The sequence below is a fragment of the Tachyglossus aculeatus genome, chromosome 2, assembly GCF_015852505.1.
Source record: "Tachyglossus aculeatus isolate mTacAcu1 chromosome 2, mTacAcu1.pri, whole genome shotgun sequence".
NCBI classification, from domain to species: domain Eukaryota; kingdom Metazoa; phylum Chordata; class Mammalia; order Monotremata; family Tachyglossidae; genus Tachyglossus; species Tachyglossus aculeatus.
This window is the reverse complement of record NC_052067.1, coordinates 72,336,196-72,357,516: the sequence shown is the minus strand read 5'-3', so window position 1 is coordinate 72,357,516 and position 21,321 is coordinate 72,336,196. Positions and strand designations below refer to the sequence as shown.

Sequence of the window (21,321 nt, the reverse complement as noted above, 5' to 3'; positions counted from 1 at the left end):
TTCATTCATTCCATCGTATTTATTGAGCACTTACTGTGGCCAGAGCACTGTACTAAGCGCTTGGGAAGTACAGGTTGGCAACATATAGACGGTCCCTACCCAATAGCGGGCTCATAGTCTAGAAGGTGGAGACAGACAACAAAACAAAACATATTAACAAAATAAAATAAATAGAATATGTAAATATATACAAGTAAAATAAATAGAGTAATAAATCTGTACAAACATATATACAGGTGCTGTGGGGAGGGGAAGGAGGTAGGGCGAGGGGGATGGGGAGGGGGAGAGGAAGGAGGGGGCTCAGTCTGGGAAGGTCTCCTGGAGGAGGTGAGCTCTCAGTAGGGCCTTGAAGGGAGGAAGAGAGCTAGCTCGGCGGATTGGCAGAGGGAGGGCATTCCAAGCCAGGGGGAGGACGTGGGCCGGGGGTCGATGGCGGGACAGGCGAGAACGAGGCACAGTGAGGAGGTTAGTGGCAGAGGAGCAGAGGGTGCGGGCTGGGCTGGAGAAGGAAAGAAGGGGGTGAGGTAGGAGGGGGCGAGGTGATGGAAAGCCTTGAAGCCGAAAGTGAGGAGTTTTTGCCTGATGCGTAGGTTGATTGGTAGCCACTGGAGATTTTTCAGGAGGGGAATAACGTGCCCAGAGCGTTTCTGCACAAAGGTGATCCGGGCAGCGGCGTGATGTACAGATTGAAGTGCGGAGAGACAGGAGGATGGGAGATCAGAGAGGAGGCTGATGCAGTAATCCAGTTGGGATAGGATGAGAGATTGAACCAGCAGGGTAGCGGTTTGGATGGAGAGGAAAGGGTGGATCTTGGCGATGTTGCGGAGGTGAGAGCGGCAGTTTTTGGTGACGGATTCGATGTGAGGGGTGAACGAGACAGCAGAGTCAAGGATGACACCAAGATTGCGGGCTTGTGAGACGGGAAGGATGGTAGTGCCGTCAACAGTGATGGGAAAGTCAGGGAGAGGGCAGGGTTTGGGAGGGAAGATAAGGAGTTCAATCTTGGACATATTGAGTTTTAGATGGCAGGCAGACACCCAGATGGCGATGTCTTGAAGGCAGGAGGAGACACGAGCCTGAAGGGAGGGAGAGAGAGCAGGGGCAGAGATGTAGATTTGGGTGTCATCAGCATAGAGATGAGAGTTGAAGCCGTGGGAGCGAATGAGTTCACCAAGGGAGTGAGTGTAAAGAACAGAAGGGGACCAAGAACTGACCCTTGAAGAACCCCTACAGTAAGGGGATGGGAGGGGGAGGAGGAGCCCCACAAGAGACTGAGAATGAACAGCTGGAGAGATAAGAGGAGAACCAGGAGAGGACAGAGTCTGTGAAGCCAAGGTTGGATAGTGTGCTGAGGAAAACGGAGTGGTCCACAGTGACAAAGGCAGCTGAGAGGTCGAGGAGGATTAGGACCAGCTCGCATTCTTCACTTCTCCCACACATACCTTCTGGACTTTGCTCTCAAGTCTCTTGCTTCTGAACCTTCAGTCATACTGCACCCAAGCCAGGAACCACCTCCCCATCCACAGACACCAGACCTCAGTCCTCCACATCTTCAAAGATCTCTTAAGGTCAGAATACCTTCCCTGATTAATTTCCTTCCCAGCAAGTCGTTTCAACTTAATAGGACAGTTCAACGTAAAAAAATTCCTTCATTGAAAGGGCAAGTGACAGATAGCAAGTGTTATGGGAAGGGTAGGACAGTGGATGTTGTCAAGGAGGGGAGAGAAACTTTTGTGATAATAATAATAATAATATTAATAAAATGTTGCATTTGTTAAGTGCTTACTATGTGCCAAACACTGTACTAAGTGTTGGGATAGATACAGGATAATCAGGTCCCAAATGGGATTCACAGTCTAGGTAAGAGACAGAACAAGACTGGATTCCCATTTTGCAGATGAGGGAATTGAGGTCCAGAGAAGTTAAGTAACTTGCCTAAGGCCACAAAGCAGACAAGTAGCAGAGCCCAGGTCTAGGTTACACTGCTTCTCTGCATGAGAATGAAGGAGAAAGAAAAGGAATATGAGAAAGGAACCAAAATGGTTCAGAAAGTTGGAGGTGGGGCAGTGGTAAATGACCGTGACTAGTATCTGGAGTGGGTGGTAGAAGTAGATGATATTCATTCATTCAATCAAATGGGTTTCCCATCCTGGCCAAAGCTCTGGCCCTGGGTTCAAGGCCAGATTGGGTGGGTGGGGATGGAAGGGATGGCACTGTGCCCTACCCTTGTGGCTCAGGTGGGAAGTTGGGGCTACAGCAGGCAAGGAGAAGCTCACGGCAGCCACCACACCTGCATCAACAGCTGTTGCAATGGCTACAGTTCAAACAAAGAAAAAATAATCCTGGTGTATGTGGGGACTAAAAAGTCACCAAGAACAGGGGCAGGAGAAAAGAGAGGGTTCTATACATATTTTACACATCCAGTAGCCTTGGCAATCATGTTGGAGTGTATCTGAAATGATTTTTAACTAATTATATGTAAGACTCTGGGGAAACCACCACCAATACAACCTTTCATGACAACTACATTTTCAAGAAACAACCCGGACGTATTGCTGGGGTGTGGCTGAAATTGGGAATGAATGATTTTTTCTATCAAGTCACAGTGCTTCTCCTTGTTGGGGGTGCAGTGGACAACAGGAGACCTGGATTCTAGTCCTGATTCTGTCTACCGGGACTCAAAGAAGGTTTCTGACCCAAGACTACCTAGGACATTCTTGATGGGGACAGGCCCAGGGGAATCCTAAAAATGGCTAACGTGAACAGCTAAGACCAGAGCAGTTATCAAGACAACCACGCGAAGGCTATACTGCGATTACTTTTGCCATGAGTCTTGCATTGAACAACTTTTTCGCGAGTTTGGCATTGTGCTACGCCTCTGCCTGCCTACTTGCCTGTTGAACTCTCTGCCCCAACACAATCACCATGGGCAGGGGAGAGAGGGTCCGATTACCCCTGTGCAAACCACTATTTACTGCAATCAATTCCTCACGCAGCTTATTGATCCTGTAGTCTTAAGACCACATCTCTCCCGTCATTCCTAAGACTCGGACTCTGACATTAGTGCCGTCCCCAAACTCCCTAGCTTACTTCCAGGAAGCAAATCTGACCAAAGAAAAAGTCCAAAACGCACCATGCAAGATAGGCCAAGATTCTGAAATACGGCTAGAAACCTAAAATGAGAAACCTGTATTGGTACTGTGTTTTACAGCCAATTCTGGTCTACACCTTGAGAAGCAGTGTAGCTCAGTGGAAAGAGCACAGACTTTGGAGTCAGAGGTCATGAGTTCCAATCCCGGCTCCGCCAACTGTCAGCTGTGTGACTTTAGGCAAGTCATTTCACTTCTCTGGGCCTCAGTTACCTCATCTGTAAAATGGGGATTAAGACTGTGAGCCCCCTGTGGGACAACCTCATCACCTTGTAACCTCCCCAGCGCTTAGAACAGTGCTTTGCACATAGTAAGCGCGTAACAAATACCATCATCATTATTATTATGGACCACAAAGGTGGTCTCTCCCTCCACCTATCACCATCATCAATGCTATCTATTGAAAATTTGCTGTGTGCAGCGCTCTGAACTAAGCGCTTTGTAGAGCACAATACAAGAGAGCTGGAAGACACATTCCCTGCCCATAATGAGCTTACATAGGTCTCTTCCTCAGCCTTTCATCTTCTCATAAAATTAATGGATGCCAGATATTCGGAGTAGCTACATTGAATTAAGCTTGCCATGTAAAAAAAAAAAAGTCACATTCCCTTCAAACTAGTTTTCACCCAAATTTAGTTTTCTGCACCATTAAAACAAAATTTCACTCTACAACTTAACCTGCCTATCTTCTCCTTGATTAAGGAAGCAAATGTACACTAATATTTAGAGTACTGCATTTGTGCCAGGGAAACAGACCACAAATTCAATAATAAAACTGCATTAAAAGATTAAGTAGGGAAAAGACATAAATAATTAAAAAATAATCAAAAAATGATTTGAATATTAAACGACATAATGTTTATTCCTCAAATTCTCTTTTAAAGGAAATCTGGTGCAGATCCAATGTCAGATTTTATTACCTCATTCCGCTGTTGGCAGAATACAGTCAAATGGCCAAAATTAGGCAGAACCAAAGGGCCTACCTATTCCCATGACAGATTCAGGGTATTATAGGAATCTGGTGAGAAAGACTCAGGGTGGCTCCCAATTCCCCCTCAGATTTTCTCTTGGGTTCCAGTGGTCTACGGGTCTCCCAGAGGGTTTCTAGACTGAATTGCACCTAATAAAACTCTTTGGATAGTCTGAAAGCCCAACGATGGAACTAAGGTACCTCAAAACCTGCACGAGGTTTTGCATTTGCCTGCTCTGAAAAGTTATAACATTGTCCTTTACCCTTTTGTTACAAATCCAAACAGTAGTGTGGTCCTGTGGATAGAGGATCGGCCTGAGTCAGAAGGACTTGTGCTCTAATCCTGTCTCTGCCATCTGTCTTCTGTGTGACCTTGGGCAAGTCACAACCTCTCTGGGCCTCAGTTATCTCACCTGTAAAATGCGGATTAATAATAATAATAACAATGATGGCATTTATTAAGCGCTTACTATGTGCAAAGCACTGTTCTAAGCGCTGGGAGCTTACAAGGTGATCAGGTTGTCCCACAGGGGCTCGAAGTCTTAATCCCCATTTTAGAGATGAGGCAACTGAGGCACAGAGAAGTTAAGTGAGTTGCCCAAAGTCACACAGCTGACAGTTGGTGGAGTCGAGACAGAGACCCAGATGAGAGAACACAGTTAGGGAATGAGAGGTGGAAGAGCCAGTGAATGAAACCGAGAAAAAGTGGTCAGTGTGGAAGACCAGGTCAGTGAGGATGAGGTCTGAAAGGGTCTGGGAAGCAGGGTGGTCTAGTGGAATGAGCATGAACCTGGGAGCCAGAGGACCTGGGTTCTAATCCCAGCTCTGCCACTTGTCTGCCGTGTGACCTTGGGCAAGTCAAAATTTATCTGGGCCTCAGTTGCCTCACCTGTAAAATGGGGATTAAGACTATGAGCCCTATGTGGGACAGGGACTGTGTTCAACCAGATTATCTTGTATCTACCCCAGTACTTAGCGCAGTGCCTGGCACACAGTAAATACTTAACAAATACCATTTAAAAAAAGTTTCAAGGAGGAGGAACTACAGTCAGTGACAGAAGCAATAAAGACGTTTAAGAGGATTAGTATGGAGCCGAGCCCACTGGATTTGGTTATGAGGCAAATGTTGATAACTTGGAGAACCTAAGCTCAATGGAATGAAGGGGTCAAAAACTAGGTTTTAGAAGGCCAGGAAGAGAGTTGGTGGAGAAGGAATGAAAGCAGTAGGTGAAAACAATCTTTCCAGGAGTTTGGATGGGTACAGAAAACAGGGATATGGGAAGATAACTGAAGGACTGAGGGGGGACTTTTCAGTACTGAATAGAGACTTGAGGGTGTTTGAAGGCATAGGGGAAAGGGATATTTGATGGTGAGAGTGAAAGTGAAAAAGCATAAAAAAGACAGGGTTAGACCAGTGGTTCATCCGGCCCAGTATTTTGCCTTCAACATTGGCATTCATACGCTTGGGGAACACAGCGATGGTTGCTGTCAGTCATGTCCATCGTCATGGTTAGGGCTGGATTCTCTAAAATCCCTAACTTTTCCCTCTCATAGCCCATCATGCACTTAAACCCAAGTTACTACTATGGATTTGCAATCAGGATTAGAGTTCAAAGACACTTGTATTCTCTCTGTGGCAGCAGAATTCACCACTTACCTACAATTCCAGCAGTGCTTGGGCTTGCTCCAAGAGATTTCATGTGCAGATTTAATAAAGGAACTATCATGCTCACACCAAAAAGGTCCATGAAGCCCACCAGGTAAGACTGTGAGCCCCATGTGGGACAGAGACTGTGTCCAACCCGATTTGCTTGTATCCATCCCAGTGCTTAATACAGTGCCTGGTACATGGTAACTGCTACGCAAATACCACAACTATTATTATTATCTGCACAAAATTGACAGGCTTTTATGCTATATGACGAGTCAGAGAACAGCTGACATTAGTGACTAATAATAAACATTTGTAATTTACAAAGCTATTTACTTGAAAACTTTAGTAAGCAGATAAAATCTAAGAGTGATTATACCATGAGAACAGCTGTACCTTTCTTGTTATGCAATGTCAACGACTAGACAGAGTCCATCTGACATGAAGTCTATAAGCTGGACTGTTACTAGCAGAGAAACCTAAAAATACATTCAGTTCCAAAGACGTTACCACAGCTCTCAGAATTTGTTGGGCCACTTGATGTTATTGTACACTTGATGTTATTGTACACATCAACAGTCTGCTGATCATATCAGCCGGAACATTTCTTAAAAACTTGACATAATTCAAAGGGTTAAAATAGCAGCCGTTCCAAACAGCTGTTGTTATTAAAAGTGAAAAGCTTTTAAAAGTGGCAAAGTCAGTGATTTTTAGGGTTCCGGCTGCAAACAGGGATATGAACCCACTCTCCTCCAAGTACATTCTCTCCCCCTAAAAAAGAAAAGTACCAAAAATTATAAATAAGTGGCAGACAGTCCATGATGTTGGTTATTTCTGTACTAAAATCTAAAAATTACTCACCTTTCAATACAGTTTGACCTACTTATTTTACATATGCTTCACAGGTTTTATTAGGGCCTCTAACAAAAAAGCTACGTTTCTAAAAACGCAATTTTAAGCTAAAGAATCAAAGTTGCAAAAGATCTCTGAAGGTTATCTAGCCTCATGCCTTCAGATACGTGAATGTCTAAAACCATCCAAGATAAATGCATATAATATGAGAAATGCCATTGCTAGGTCAGATAAATGGCCTGTTTAGCCTAGATTTCTGCTTCTGACAGTGGCATCAGAATGCCTGAAGAAACGGTGTAGTGGTTTGTTTCCTTGGCTTCAATCCTCATGACTTCGAATGTACCACTAAGACTCCCTAACTTGACCTCTAATAATCCACTACAAACCTCACACTATAAATACATAGTCCATTAACATGGGGATGAGGAGGAATTTTTGATTTCACAAATATGAAGGGCAGAGATAACAGAGACTAATTTCACCCGTTGACCACTGTTATTCAAAGACACGAGAACAGAAAAGATACAGTGATCAAAGTCATATGGCTGCTGTTTGGGTAGTAAAAGGTAATAATAATGGAATTTGCTAGGCTCTCACAATCTGTCAAGCACTGTACTGAACACTGGGGTAGATGCAAGATAATTAAAGCATAGTCCCTGTCTCTAAGCAGGAGGACAGATATTGAATCACCAGTTTACAGATGACAAAAGAGAGGCACAGACAAGATAAATGATTAACCCAAGGTCACACAGTAGACAAGTGGTGAAGCCAGGATTAAAACAGTTTCCCAACTCCCAGGCCCATGCTTATTCCACTAAGCTACGGTACTTCCCCCACTGCTTCTGAGTACTGTATTGGAAAAAAAAAAAGAACACAGACCATTTTTCAACAGGTTGAGAACACAATGCTTTAAACATCTCCAGAGATAGGATGTAACCTAGGGGAAGGAATATGCGACTGGGATTCAGGAGATCCAGTTTCAAGTTCTGGTTCTACCACTTGCCTGCTCTATGATCTTGGCCTGGTCACTTAACTTCTCTTTGCCTCAGTTTCCTCACCTGTAAAATGGGAATTAAAAACCTGTTCTCTCTTCTTTTTAGATGGTGAACTCCACGTGGAACCGGGACAGTGTCAGATCTGATTATCTTACATCTACTTCAGTGCTTAACACATAGTAAATGCTTAACAATACCACTATTATTATCATTATTAGAACCTCTGGTAATCAGAATTCTTTACTTACACTCTCCCTGCCAGGAATGTTTCCTAATGTCTAATCCAAAACTTTTATTACTTTAAAACCATTTTCTCATTACACTCTCCCAAGCAGGAATGTTTCCTATTGTCTAATCAAACTCTTTTGCTACTTTAAAACCATTTCCTCATATTTGACCCACTATAGCCCTAGAAGCACATACATACTCCTACACCAAACATACAAGTTCTATTTAGTCATTCTAATTTGGATTTTGCCCTGTCATCTAAAACTATCACAGAGAACAGGCTCAAGTGTTTCATACTTTTCAAATATGTCGAAGAACTAAAATTTTGTGCCAATTTGATATGACACTTTTTGTCCCATTCAGTCTGGAGAGCTGAATTTTACACACCCTTCAAAATATAGGGAACCAATCAAACTCTTTAACTTATACTGTAACAGTGCTCTGCATAGAGTATGCACTCAATAAATACGATGGAATGAATGTTCAGAATAGGTACTCCAAATAGCTATCAGGTTTTAGTCCCATTCTGCTCCTGACATCTCTGAGCATGGGATGGCAGAAGCAAATTGTAACAAGAAAGAACAGAACACTGGGCTCCTTATAATCTGACACTATTATTGGGCCCTTGCTCTCTCTAGTCATGCCTGCTACTACTAAAAATCCTCACTGCAAATGTTCAAACAGGTCCCAATCAAATGTCAAAACACGATTTACAGCACCTCTGTGGGACACCTAATTTAATGTCATTGATTTATCATCTTGTCCCCCCCTTTAAAATTGTAAACTTCTTGAGGACAGAGACAAGGACTATCTTTAGCATGTTCCCTGAAGTACCTAGTACAGAGCTTTGAATCCTTTGGATACTTAGAGCCTTGTTGACACATTTAACATTGAACATTAGGTGATGTACAGGACACAGCAGGTTAATTTGACGCCAAGAATGCTTTTCCAAATGCAGTTTAATGAAAAAATAAAATAAAATTGCTAAAAGTTACTTTTAGTAACTCAAAGGACCACTATACCAGTTTCTCCCAAAGTTTTTTTTAAACAGCAAACCTTTCAAAAAGGTTAAAGTTATGCATTAATTTCCTCTAGAATACCCTCCTGCAGCAGCCTACTATTCAAGAAGAAACCAAAAAAAGGTTTAAGGCATAATGCAGCATTTTCCTACACTCAGAGATGAGGGTTTCTAATTTTGACACCTTAAACAATTGGATTTAAAGCTACCTCTTGACACAAATCGCTACCCAAATATTTTGGTAAGCACAGGGAGAACAAGTAAACTCACTCTAATGGATTTAAAGTTTCTTCTTAAGATGTAAATATTTTGAAAGTGCTTCCAAAACCTTTGTAAAATTCAAAGAGAAAAGAGCATTAATCTGGTGAAGCGGATTAATTTCAGACTAACAACTTTTGATACTTGTAACTCAAAATATTTCTGCTTGTCAGGCATGTGGTGAATCTATCCATCTATGTAGAAAGAGATAGACACATAGAGGTGTATGTGCTGTGGGGGATGGATGCGGCCCTGATGACAGACACTGGCAAGAAATCTAGTAATATTCAATATTTGAGATTTGGCTAATGTATACTTATAATAACTGTGGTATTTATATTGGTATTGCTTGTTGGTAATAATAATAATAAGGCTTGTGAAGCACTTACTATGTGCCAAGCACTGTACTAAAAACTGAGGTAGATACAAGTTAATCAGGTTGGAACCTAGTTCCTGTCCCACATAGGGCTCACAGTTTTAATCCCCATTTCACAGATGTGGAAACTGAGTCCCAGAGAAGTGAAGTGATTTGCCCTAGGTCACACAGCAGACAGCACACAGCAGACAGAGATGCAGCGTGGCTCAGTGGAAAGAGCCCGGGCTTGGGAGTTAGAGGTCACGGGTTCTAATCCTGGCTCTGCCATTTGTCAGCTGTGTGATTTTGGGCAAGTCACTTAACTTCTCTGTGCCTCAGTTACCTCATCTGTAAAATGGGGATTTTTTAATGGTATTTATTAAGCGCTTACTATGTGCAAATCACTGTTCTAAGCACTGGGGACGTTACAAGGTGATCAGGTTGTCCCATGGGGGGCTCACGTCTTAATCCCCATTTTACAGATGAGGTCACTGAGGCCCAGAGAAGTTAAGTGACTTGCCCAAAGTAAGTCTTTGAGCCCCACATGGGACAACCTGATCACCCTGTATCCTCCCCAGCGCTTAGAACAGTGCTTTGCACATAGTAAGCACTTAACAAATGCCATTATTATTATTATTATTATTATGTAGTGGAGCCAGGATTAGAACCAAAGGCCTTCTGACCCCCAGGACTGTGCCCTATTCACTGAGCCACACTGCTTCAAGGCAAAGGCAAATGGATAAACTCAAAGTAGTATGACAAAAAAACCTGATTTTCAGATGTCTGTCAAATCTTACAAAGAAGGTGACAAGGCAGAACACATATACAGGCTTACAGTTAATGTTGCTTTATGGGAAACAGGGTAGTTCCTAGAACCAATTACCTTAAATGTCCACTAATTCTCCTCCATGAAATCTAAGACCCCGAATATCTGTTAAGGTACCAGAGAGACATAAAAGTTCTTTTTCTTCCAGACATGCTGCACTCTGTAGACAAATCTACAGCCTATTCTAGATATAGTTTGAGAAGTAAACCACCACATATCTGCTTGAGGATGCAGTTAACACCCAGTAAAACACTTTACTATTAACAATGGCACAGATGACATGTGAACCGGTCAGTTAAGCACTCTGCATTCAAGCCCAATGGAATATTGTTAGCCATTCAAAAGATTATCAGTGAAAGTACAAATAAATACTCATGTAAGTGGATAAGTCTTTTCGTATCACTTCAAGGCCTCTCAAATACTTACAATATTGTACATGATTTACCAACAGAATTAAATGAGAAGTAGTCCTATACAATGCTGCTAATATTTAATCTGACATTAGTTTCTAATCATAAGTATTACTACTCAAAATTCACTAACGCCTGCAGCCATTATATCCCTTGGGTAAGGACTGTTAAATTGGAACACTAACTTATTCAAAGCATCACCTTATGACAAATTCATAACAATAATAAATAATAATAATGATCGTATTTGTTAAGCACTTACTATGTGCCAAGCACTGGGGTAGATACAAAGTAATCTGGTTGTCCCAAGTGGGGCTCACAGTCTTAATTGCCATTTTATGGATGAGGGAACTAAGGCCCAGAGAAGTCAAGTGACTTGCCCAATGTCACACAGCAGACAAGTGGAAAGGCCGGGATGAGAACCCACGACGTCTGACTCCCAAACCCGCACTCTTTCCACTAAGCCACACTGCTTCTCATGTCACGGAGAACTGAGGGAAAAAGATCACCTGGCAATACCATTTAAAATAATCTTTTAAAGGGTGTCTACACTGTTTTCCCAATCTAATTTACCAAATTCAAAAAGGAAAAAGACACTGAGTTCTCTAACAACCTGGGGGTAACATTTTTGAGGAACGTGCCCCCCACCCCCAAGCAGGAAAACTTGTGTCAGAGTTTTCTCAACTGATGCTGCTCACATCACACACCGCTCTTCTGACATCATATTTCACTCTACCTCAACAGATGCTAGGTGTCAGAAGAACATGCCCTTATTCTCTAACAGCAAGCTATTCAATAGGGCTAGTCAAAGTATGAAGAATTGCGTGTGTAAACTAAGACAACTACCTTCCTAACTTAAAAGTGTTATATTGTACCACTGCAAAATTTGTCCTTGAAAAACAAAACCTTACTCTGTTGCACTCTGAAGGCTGTCCAACGAAGGCATGTAAACATGAGGAGGTAAAGACGTTTATACATTAACGTTTGAGCGAGGGTCTGCCAAACGGTATTTTTACCTTAACATTCCCTTAAGAAATATAGAAGTTCTTTCCTTTTTGGTTCTGTACTTATAGAATACTTAATAAACATTTCAAATATTCTGAAGCTAAGGAATTTAAGGTTTTACTTTTAGGAACATGGTAATTAGAACCTAATTCCTATTTATAAATCCACATTTAAGTAAAACAATTACATTATCCAATTTACTCAATTGCTTTACACAGACTTTTGATACACTAAAGATTATCAGAAAAGATTTTCTAATAGGTTATGCATCCTACTGACTAAATTTTTAAATAAAACATCAATACAAATTATTTTGCATCCAGAGATGCCTATCAATGTTCTAGGCAAAAATCACTGATGGTGCTTAAATATCTTGAGTTAAGTCCAAAGATTATACAACTTGATATGTTATAACCATACAAGACATCTTGATATAATAACCAAGTAGTTTATTGCTAAATTTATCTGCTTTTACTCAAACAATTTGAAACTATGGTAAAGAGTATATCTCTCTACCTGGAGAGTGTCATTAAATCTAAAATCTAGCTTTACAAATACTAGTTTGACAAGCATCCTCCTCTTTATCCAAATGGACAAGTACTATAGAGCTAGGTTGAGTGACTCACTCAAGTTCCCACAGTGATTCATCTATTGAGCATGAATAAAAACCAAGTCTCATGACTCTGTTTACAATTTTTGAATGTTCTTAAAAAATACCAGATATACATCGGGAAACTGGATTACCAAGTATGAACTATGAATGCAACAACAGCATGTCTGAAGATGCCAAACTGAAGTCTCAATGTCTCTTATAAAATAGCCCTATATGCACATCACCATTCCCCTTACCCCCCTCAAAAAAAAAAATCACACCAGTTACCTAAACACACCAGAGTAGGAAGTAGGGGACCCATTATAAAGTGGGCAGTCTCACTCCTTCAAATACTTAAAAAAAGCTAACGATTCGGTAAAAAGATTTAGCAAAATAAACATCAGATGATCATCACTAGCTAAAGTCCTTCAAGAGTTGAGGAAAACAACTAATCTAATAGAACAACAGTGACTCAGCTAAAATAGAGTCTCCATGCTAAAAATGAACAACCTTTAAAATCTTACATTTAATTCTCACCAAAGTAGTACTCGCTGTTGCTTCTTTTCGCTTATCACTCGCTGAACTCCTCTGGAAAATGCTAACAAGGGGCAACTGTGAAGGGACTATTCATATCAACTTACTGAACTGCCTACTGACATTTCATGTGTTTCCTAAAATCTGGAAATTTGAATCCTGTTATAAAGTTGGCAGAAACGTACACATCATAAACAACACATGGCATAACTTCATCTTGAAATTGTAATTTCAATTAAGTGGATTATTTAATTTTAAACAAAAATGTCAAAATTCTCACATCTTTGAAAGGTTTAGTGGTGTATTGTACAACAAAACTAGTAAGGAGTCTTGGACACAGTACCAGGCCTTTAGTAGTGCAAGAAAATGCTCCAGTTATATCCTCTGACATATTTCTGAACACAAGAGAAGTTGTTTTAACTCTACTTGCCTGCCAAACTGTGCACTCTGAAGAAAACTGTTGCACCATCTGTCTAGTTTGGGAACAATCATGCTATTTCACATCTAAAGTCAGAAAGTATCCTCTGTTTAACTTTAGGGGAGGAAAAGGACGGATTCCTTCACCACCAACCAAGTAAAATTAATCAGATCTATGATATTTACTGAGCACTTACTGTGTGTACAGCACAGCACTAAGTTCTTGGGAGACAGTAAAAGTTATCCGCTTAGGCTGAGGAGGATGATATCAACGTATATACAACTATCCAGCCGTAATTTACCTTTTACTCATCCGTCCCGGGACATCAAAACACCTAAAACACAAAATAAATTGGAAACGTCTCAGGTTTTTCGGCTTCAGTCTCCCACAAATTCTGAAAGTGTGTGTGTTTGGGGGAGGTGGGGGTGGAAAAGGGGGGTTGGAGAAGGATAAAAGGATGAAGACTTAAGGGGAGGAGGGGTCCTGGGAAAGGGAGATGAATCAGCATGGCCTAGTGGATATAGCCCGGGCCTGGGAATCAGAAGGTCATGGGTTCTAATCCCTGCTCCTCCACTTGTCTGCTGTGTGACCTTAGGCAAGTCGCTCCACTTCTCTGAGCCTCAGTTCCCTCATTTGTAAAATGGGGATTGAGAGTGTGAGCCCCACGTGGGACAGGGACTGAGTTCAACCTGATGATCTCATATCTACCCCAGCGCTTAGTACAGTTCCTGGCCCACAGTAAGCACTTAACAGATATCATAATTATTATTCATTCAATCATATTTACTGAGGACTGTGTGCAGAGCACTGTACTAAGCACTTGGAAAGTACAATTCAGCAACAGAGACAACTCATTCATTCAACTGTATTTATTGAGCACTTACTGTGTGCAGAGCACTGTACTAAGCGCTTGGGAAGTACAAATCGACAATATATACAGACGGTCCCTACCCAACAATGGATGGTCTCATCCTGAGGGTTTGGGGCCCCAATGGGCCGCAGCAACTGCTGAAGGGGAAAAAGGGGCAAGTGGGAAAGTAAGGCAGGAAAAAGGAGAAGGAGGAAAAGTGTGGGAGGCATGGGGGAGTAGTAATAGTACTTATCCAGCGCTCAGAACAGTGCTTCGCACATAGTAAGCGCTTAAATGCCATCATTATTATTAGGCCCTGTACTAAGCACTGGGAAAGACTACATAGATGGGAATTGGGCATGGTCCCTCTCCCTCGCGAGGGGGGGGTGTTGGAAGGGAGAACGAACACACCCAGTTTTCCCATCCCATTCCTCAGCCCCGCTTTTCCCGATTTGTTTTATTCCCTGAAGTGGGGTGGGGTGAGAATCAGTTTTCCCCATGTTGGCTAGAACTCCACAGCAGGTCCCAGGGACACACACACAAACACACACATACACACAAAGGGAGCATCTCTATATGTTGCCAACTTATACTTCCCAAGCACTTAGTACAGTGCTTGAATGAATGAATATACCTACATACACACACATATACATACCTACATATACCTACATACATACATATATACACATACATATACATATAAGTATAATAATGGCATTTGTTAAGCGCTTACTATATGCCAAGCACTGTTCTAAGCGCTGGAATAGTACAAGATAATCAGGGTGTCCCACGAAGGGCTCACAGACTTCATCTCCACTTTACAGATGAGGGAACCGAGTCCCAGAGAAATGAATAATAATAATAATAATAACGGCATTTGTTAAGCACTCACTATATGCCAAGCACTGTTCTAAGAGCTGGGGTAGTACAAGGTAATCAGGGTGTCCCACGAAGGGCTCACAGACTTCATCTCCATTTCACAGATGAGGGAACTGAGGCCCAGAGAAGTGAAAAAGAATAATAATGGCATTTGTTAAGTGCTTACTATGTGCCAAGGACTGGGGTAATACAAGATAATCAGGATGTCCCGCGTAGGGCTCACAGACATCATCCCCATTTTACAGATCAGGTGACCGGGGCCCAGAGAAGTGACTGGCCCCAAGTCACACGGCTGACAAGTGCTTGGAACAGTGCTTGGCACATGGTAAGTGCTTAATAACTACTTGTAACCTCCCCAGCGGTTAGAACAGTGCTTGGCACATAGTAAGCGCTTAATAAACGCTATCATTATTATTATTACATTAAAAAAGTGGCGGAGGCGGAATTAGAACCCACGACCTCTCAAGGCCGGGCTCTTCCCGCTAACCCACGCAGCTTCCCATCTATATGTTCAGCGCTTAGGACAGTGCTTGGCACACAGTAAGCGCTTAACAAATGCTATCATTATTATTATATTTTTAAAAAGTGGGGGAGGTGGGATTAGAACCCACGACCTCTCAAGGCCGGGCTCTTCCCGCTAACCCACGCAGCTTCCCACCTAAATGTTCAGCGCTTAAGTCAGTGCTTGGCACATAGTAAGTGCTTAATAAATGCTATCATTATTATTATATTTTAAAAAAGTGGGGGAGGCGGGATTAGAACCCACGACCTCTCAAGGCCGGGCTCTTCCCGCTAACCCACGCAGCTTCCCATCTAAATGTTCAGTGCTTAGGACTGTGCTTGAGACATACTAAGTGCTTAATAAATGCTATCATTATTATTATATTTAAATGAATCAATCAATCAATCAATGGTATTTATTGAGCGCTTACTGTGTGCAGAGCACTGTACTAAGCGCTTGGGAAGTACAAGTCGGCAACACATAGAGACAGTCCCTACCCAATAGCGGGCTCACAGTCTAGGAGGAGGAGACAGAGAACAAAACCAAACATACCGACAAAATAAAATGAATAGAATAGATATGTACAAGATAAATAAATAGAGTAATAAATTTGTACAAACATATATACAAGTGCTGTGGGGAAGGGAAGGAGGTAAGATGGGGAGGATGGAGAGGGGGAACGAGGGGGAGAGGAAGGAAGGGGCTCAGTCTGGGAAGGCCTCCTGGAAGAGGTGAGCTCTTAAAAAAAGTGGGGGAGGCGGGATTAGAACCCACGACCTCTCAAGGCCGGGCTCCTCCCGCTAAACCACGCAGCTTCCCATCCAAATGTTCAGTGCTTAGGACATAGCAAGCGCTAATAAATGCCATCATTATTATTATATTAAAAAAAGTGGGGGAGCCGGAATAAATGCTATCATTATTCAGTGCTTTGCACATAGTAAGCGTTTAACAAATGCCATTATTATTATTATTACATTAAACAAGCGGGGGAGGCGGGATTAGACCCCACGACCTCTCAAGGCCGGGCTCTTCCCGCTAACCCATGCAGCTTTCCATCCAAATGTTCAGCGCTTAGGACAGTGCTTGGCACATAGTAAGCGCTTAATAAGTGCTATCATTATTATTATATTTTAAAAAAAGTGGGGGGGGGCAGCATAAATGCTATCATTATTATTATCACATTAAAAAAAGTAGGGGAGGTGGGATTAGAACCCACGACCTCTCAAGGCCGGGCTCTTCCCGCTAACCCACGCAGCTTCCCATCTAAATGTTCAGTGCTTAGGACAGTGCTTGGCACATAGCAAGAGCTTAACAAATGCTATCATTATTATTATATTAAAAAAGTGGGGGAGGTGGAATAAATGCTATCATTATTCAGGGCTTAGAACAGTGTTTTGCACATAGTAAGCGCTTAATAAATGCTATCATTATTATTACATTTAAAAAAAGTGGGGGAGGCGGCATTAGACCCCACGACCTCTCAAGGCCGGGATCCTCCCGCTAACCCACGCAGCTTCCCATCTAAACGTTTAGCGCTTAGGACAGTGCTTGGCACATAGTAAGCGCTTAGTAAATGCTATCATTATTATTATATTTTTAAAAAAGTGGGGGAGGCGGCATAAATGCTGTCATTATTATTATTACATTAAAAAAGTGGCGGAGGCAGGATTAGACCCCACGACCTCTCCAGGCCGGGCTCCTCCCGCTAACCCACGCAGCTTCCCATCTAAACGTTCAGCGCTTAGGTCAGTGCTTGGCACATAGTAAGCGCTTAATAAATGCTATCATTATTATTATATTTTAAAAAAGTGGGGGGGAGGCGGAATAAATGCTATCATTATTCAGCGCTTAGACAGTGCTTTGCCCATAGTAAGCGCTTAATAAATGCCATTATTATTATTATTACATTAAAAAAGTGGGGGAGGCGGGATTAGACACCACGACCTCTCAAGGCCGGGCTCCTCCCGCTAACCCACGCGGCTTCCCATCTAAACGTTCAGCGATAAGGGCAGTGCTTGGCACATAGTAAGTGCTTAATAAATGCTATCATTATTATTATTACATTTAAAAAAGTGGGGGAGGCGGGAATAGACCCTACGACCTCTCAAGGCCCGGCTCCTCCCGCTAACTCACGCAGCTTCCCATGTAAATGTTCGGCGTTTAGGTCAGTGCTTGGCACACAGTAAGCGCCTAATAAATGCTATCATTATTATGCTTAACAAATGCTATCATTATTATTATATTAAAAAAAGTGGGGGAGGTAGGATTAGAACTCACGACCTCTCAAGGCCGGGCTCCTCCCGCTAACCCACGCAGCTTCCCATCTAAACGTTCAGCGTTTAGGTCAGTGCTTGGCACATAGTAAGCGCTTAATAAATGCTATCATTATTATTATATTTTAAAAAAGTGGGGGGGAGGCGGAATAAATGCTATCATTAGTCAGCGCTTAGAACAGTGCTTTGCACATAGTAAGCGCTTAATAAATGCTATCATTATTATTATATTAAAAAAAGTGGGGGAGGTGGGATTAGAACTCACGACCTCTCAAAGCCGGGCTCCTCCCGCTAACCCACGCAGCTTCCCATCTAAATGTTCAGCTTTTAGGACAGTGCTTGGCACATAGTAAGCGCTTAATAAATTCTATCATTATTATTATATTTAAAAAAAGTGGGGGAGGCGGCATTAGACCCCACGACCTCTCCAGGCCGGGCTCCTCCCGCTAACCCACGCAGCTTCCCATCTAAACGTTCAGCGCTTAGGACAGTGCTTGGCACACAGTAAGCGCCTAATAAATGCTATCATTATTATGCTTAACAAATGCTATCATTATTATTATATTAAAAAAAGTGGGGGAGGTGGGATTAGAACTCACGACCTCTCAAGGCCGGGCTCCTCCCGCTAACCCACGCAGCTTCCCATCTAAATGTTCAGCGCTTAGGACAGTGCTTGGCACATAGCAAGCGCTTAGCAAATGCTATCATTATTATTATATTTTTAAAAAGTGGGGGGAGGCGGAATAAATGCTATCATTATTCAGGGCTTAGAACAGTGTTTTGCACATAGTAAGCGCTTAATAAATGCTATCATTATTATTATATTTAAAAAAAGTGGGGGAGGCGGCATTAGAACCCACGACCTCTCCAGGCCGGACTCCCCCCGCTAACCCACGCAGCTTCCCATCCAAATGTTCAGCGCTTAGCACATAGTAGGCGCTTAGCAAAAGCCATCATTATTATATGTGCGTGTATATAGACAATCAATCAATCCATCAATCGTATCTATTGAGCGCTTACTGTGTGCAGCAGAGCGCTGCGCTAAGCGGTTGGGAAGTCCGAGTTGGCACCATGTCGAGCCGGTCCCTACCCACCAGTCAGCACACACGCCCAGCTGGCCGGGCTTCGCCGCCGCCGCCGCGGGCCCGGGAGGGAGCCTTCCTCTTTCCTCCCCCTCCTTCTCCTCCTCCTCCTCGCCGTGGCCGTGGCCGAGCCGGTATGGCGCCCCACCCCCCGAATAATCGCGACCCCACGCAGGCAGGCCGCCCCGCCCCGCCCCGGCACTCACCGCCGTCCGCCTCGGCCGCGGCCCGACCGGCTTCCTCCTCGCGCGCATGCGCGCGGCCTCTTTCCCCTCCCTCTCCCTGCCCGCCCCCTCCTCCCTCCCGTGCGCGTGCGCGCGGCCTCTCTTCCCTCCCTCTCCCTGCCCGCCCCGCCTCCCTCCCGTACGCATGCGCTTGGCCTCTTTCCCCCTCCCTCTCCCTGCCCGCCCGCTCCTCCCTCCCGTGCGCGTGCGCGCGGCCTCTCTTCCCTCCCTCTCCCTGCCCGCCCCCTCCTCTCTCCCGTGCGCGTGCGCGCGGCCTCTCTTCCCTCCCTCTCCCTGCCCGCCCCCTCCTCCCTCCCGTGCGCCTGCGCGCGGCCTCTTTTTCCCCACCCTCTCCCTGCCCGCCCCGCCTCCCTCCGGTGCGCATGCGCTTTGCCTCTTTTCCCCTCCCTCTCCCTGCCCGCCCCCCTCCCTCCCGTGCGCATGCGCTTGGCCTCTTTTCCCTCCCTCTCCCTGCCCGCCCCCTCCTCCCTCCCGTGCGCGTGCGCTTGGCCTCTTTCCCCCTCCCTCTCTCTGCCCGCCCTTCCTCCCTCCCGTGCGCATGCGCTTGGCCTCTTTCTCCTCCCGCCCCCTCTTCCCTCCCTTGCGCGTGCGCTTGGCCTCTTTTCCCTCTCCCTGCACGCCCCCTCCTCCCTCCCGTGCGCGTTGCCTCTTTTCCCTCCCTCTCCCTGCCCGCCCCTCCTCCCTCCCGTGCGCATGCGCCTTGCCTCTCTTCCCTCCCTTGCGCGTGCGCGCGGCCCCTCCTCCCTCCCATGCGCATGCGCTTTGCCTCTTTTCCCTCCCTCTCCCTGCCCGCCCCCTCCTCCCTCCCGTGCGCGTGCGCGCGGCCTCTTCTCCCTCCCTCATCATCATCATCAATCGTATTTATTGAGCGCTTACTGTGTGCAGAGCACTGTACTAAGCGCTTGGGAAGTACAAATTGGCAACATATAGAGACAGTCCCTGCCCAACTGTGGGCTTACAGTCTAAAAGGGGGAGATGGAGAACAAAACCAAACATACTAACAAAATAAAATAAATAGAATAGATATGTACAAGTAAAATAAATAAATAGAGTAATAAATATGTACAAACATATATACAGGTGCTGTGGGGAAGGGAAGGAGGTAAGATGGGGGATGGAGAGGGGGAGAGGAGGGAAGGGGCTCAGTCTGGGAAGGCCTCCTGGAGGAGGTGAGCTCTCAGTAGGGCCTTGAAGGGAGGAAGAGACCTAGCTTGGCGGGCGGTTAGAGGGAGGGCATTCCAGGCCCGCTCCCTCGTCCCTCCCGTGCACGTGCAGCCTCTAATAATAATGGCATTTATTAAGCGCTTTCTATGTGCAAAGCACTGTTCTAAGCGCTGGGGAGGTTACAAGGTGATCAGGTTGTCCCCCCGGGGGGCTCACAGTCTTCATCCCCGTTTTACCGTTGAGGTAACTGAGGCCCAGAGAAGTGAAGTGACTGGCCCAAAGTCACCCAGCTGACAGTTGGCGGAGTCGGGATTTGAACCCGTGACCTCTGACTCCAAAGCCCGGGCTCTTGCCACTGAGCCACGCTGCTTCTCAAACGCTGTTCGGGTTACAAGGTGATCAGGTTGTCCCACGGTGGGGGGGTTCACAGCCTTAATCCCCATTTTACAGATGGGGGAACTGGGCCCAGAGGAGTGAAGTGACTGGCCCAAAGTCACACAGCTGACCATTGGAGGAGTCGGGATTTGAACCCATGACCTCCGCCTTCAAAGCCCGGGCTATTTTCCACTGAGCCACGTGGCTTCTCTTCTCTTCTCCCTCCCTCTGCCCGCCCCCTCCCGTGCGCGTGCGCGCGCGGCCTCGTCTCCCTCCCGTGCGCGTGCGCGTGGCCTCTTTTCCCTCCCTCCCGTGCGCGTGCGCGCGTGCGCGCGGCCTCTTTTCCCTCCCTCCCCCTGCCCGCCCCCTCCCCATTGGACGGCGCTCGGACGCGCGCACGTCACCCCACGCCGAGGAGCGTGCGCGTGCGCGTCGGCCCAACGGCCCTTCAATGGCGGGGCGGCGGGGCCTATCCTCCTGTGGCAGTCATTCATTCATTCATTCAATCGTATTCATTGAAAGCTTACTAATAATAATAATAATAATAATAATGGCATTTATTAAGTGCTTACTATGTGCACAGCACTGTTCTAAGCGCTGGGGAATTTACAAGGTGATCAGGTTGTCCCAGTCTTAATCCCCATTTTACAGATGAGGTAACTGAGGCCCAGAGAAGTTAAGTGACTT

At 44.7% G+C, this 21,321-nt stretch overlaps 1 protein-coding gene across 5 annotated transcripts in view; it reads right to left on the bottom strand.

Moving 5' to 3' along the window:
- Positions 1–19,082, bottom strand: part of FBXO30 (F-box protein 30) — a 32,158-nt gene extending 13,076 nt beyond the window's left edge. Inside the window, exons 1-2 of one of the 5 annotated variants that reach the window (XM_038768366.1) lie at positions 19,057–19,082; positions 13,563–13,595 (exon numbers count right to left, since the gene is read on the bottom strand). The gene's annotated coding sequence lies outside the window, so the exon portion shown is untranslated. The other 4 variants (XM_038768372.1, XM_038768379.1, XM_038768394.1 and 1 more) reach the window with 4 other exon arrangements.
- Positions 19,083–21,321: the final 2,239 nt, after the last annotated feature.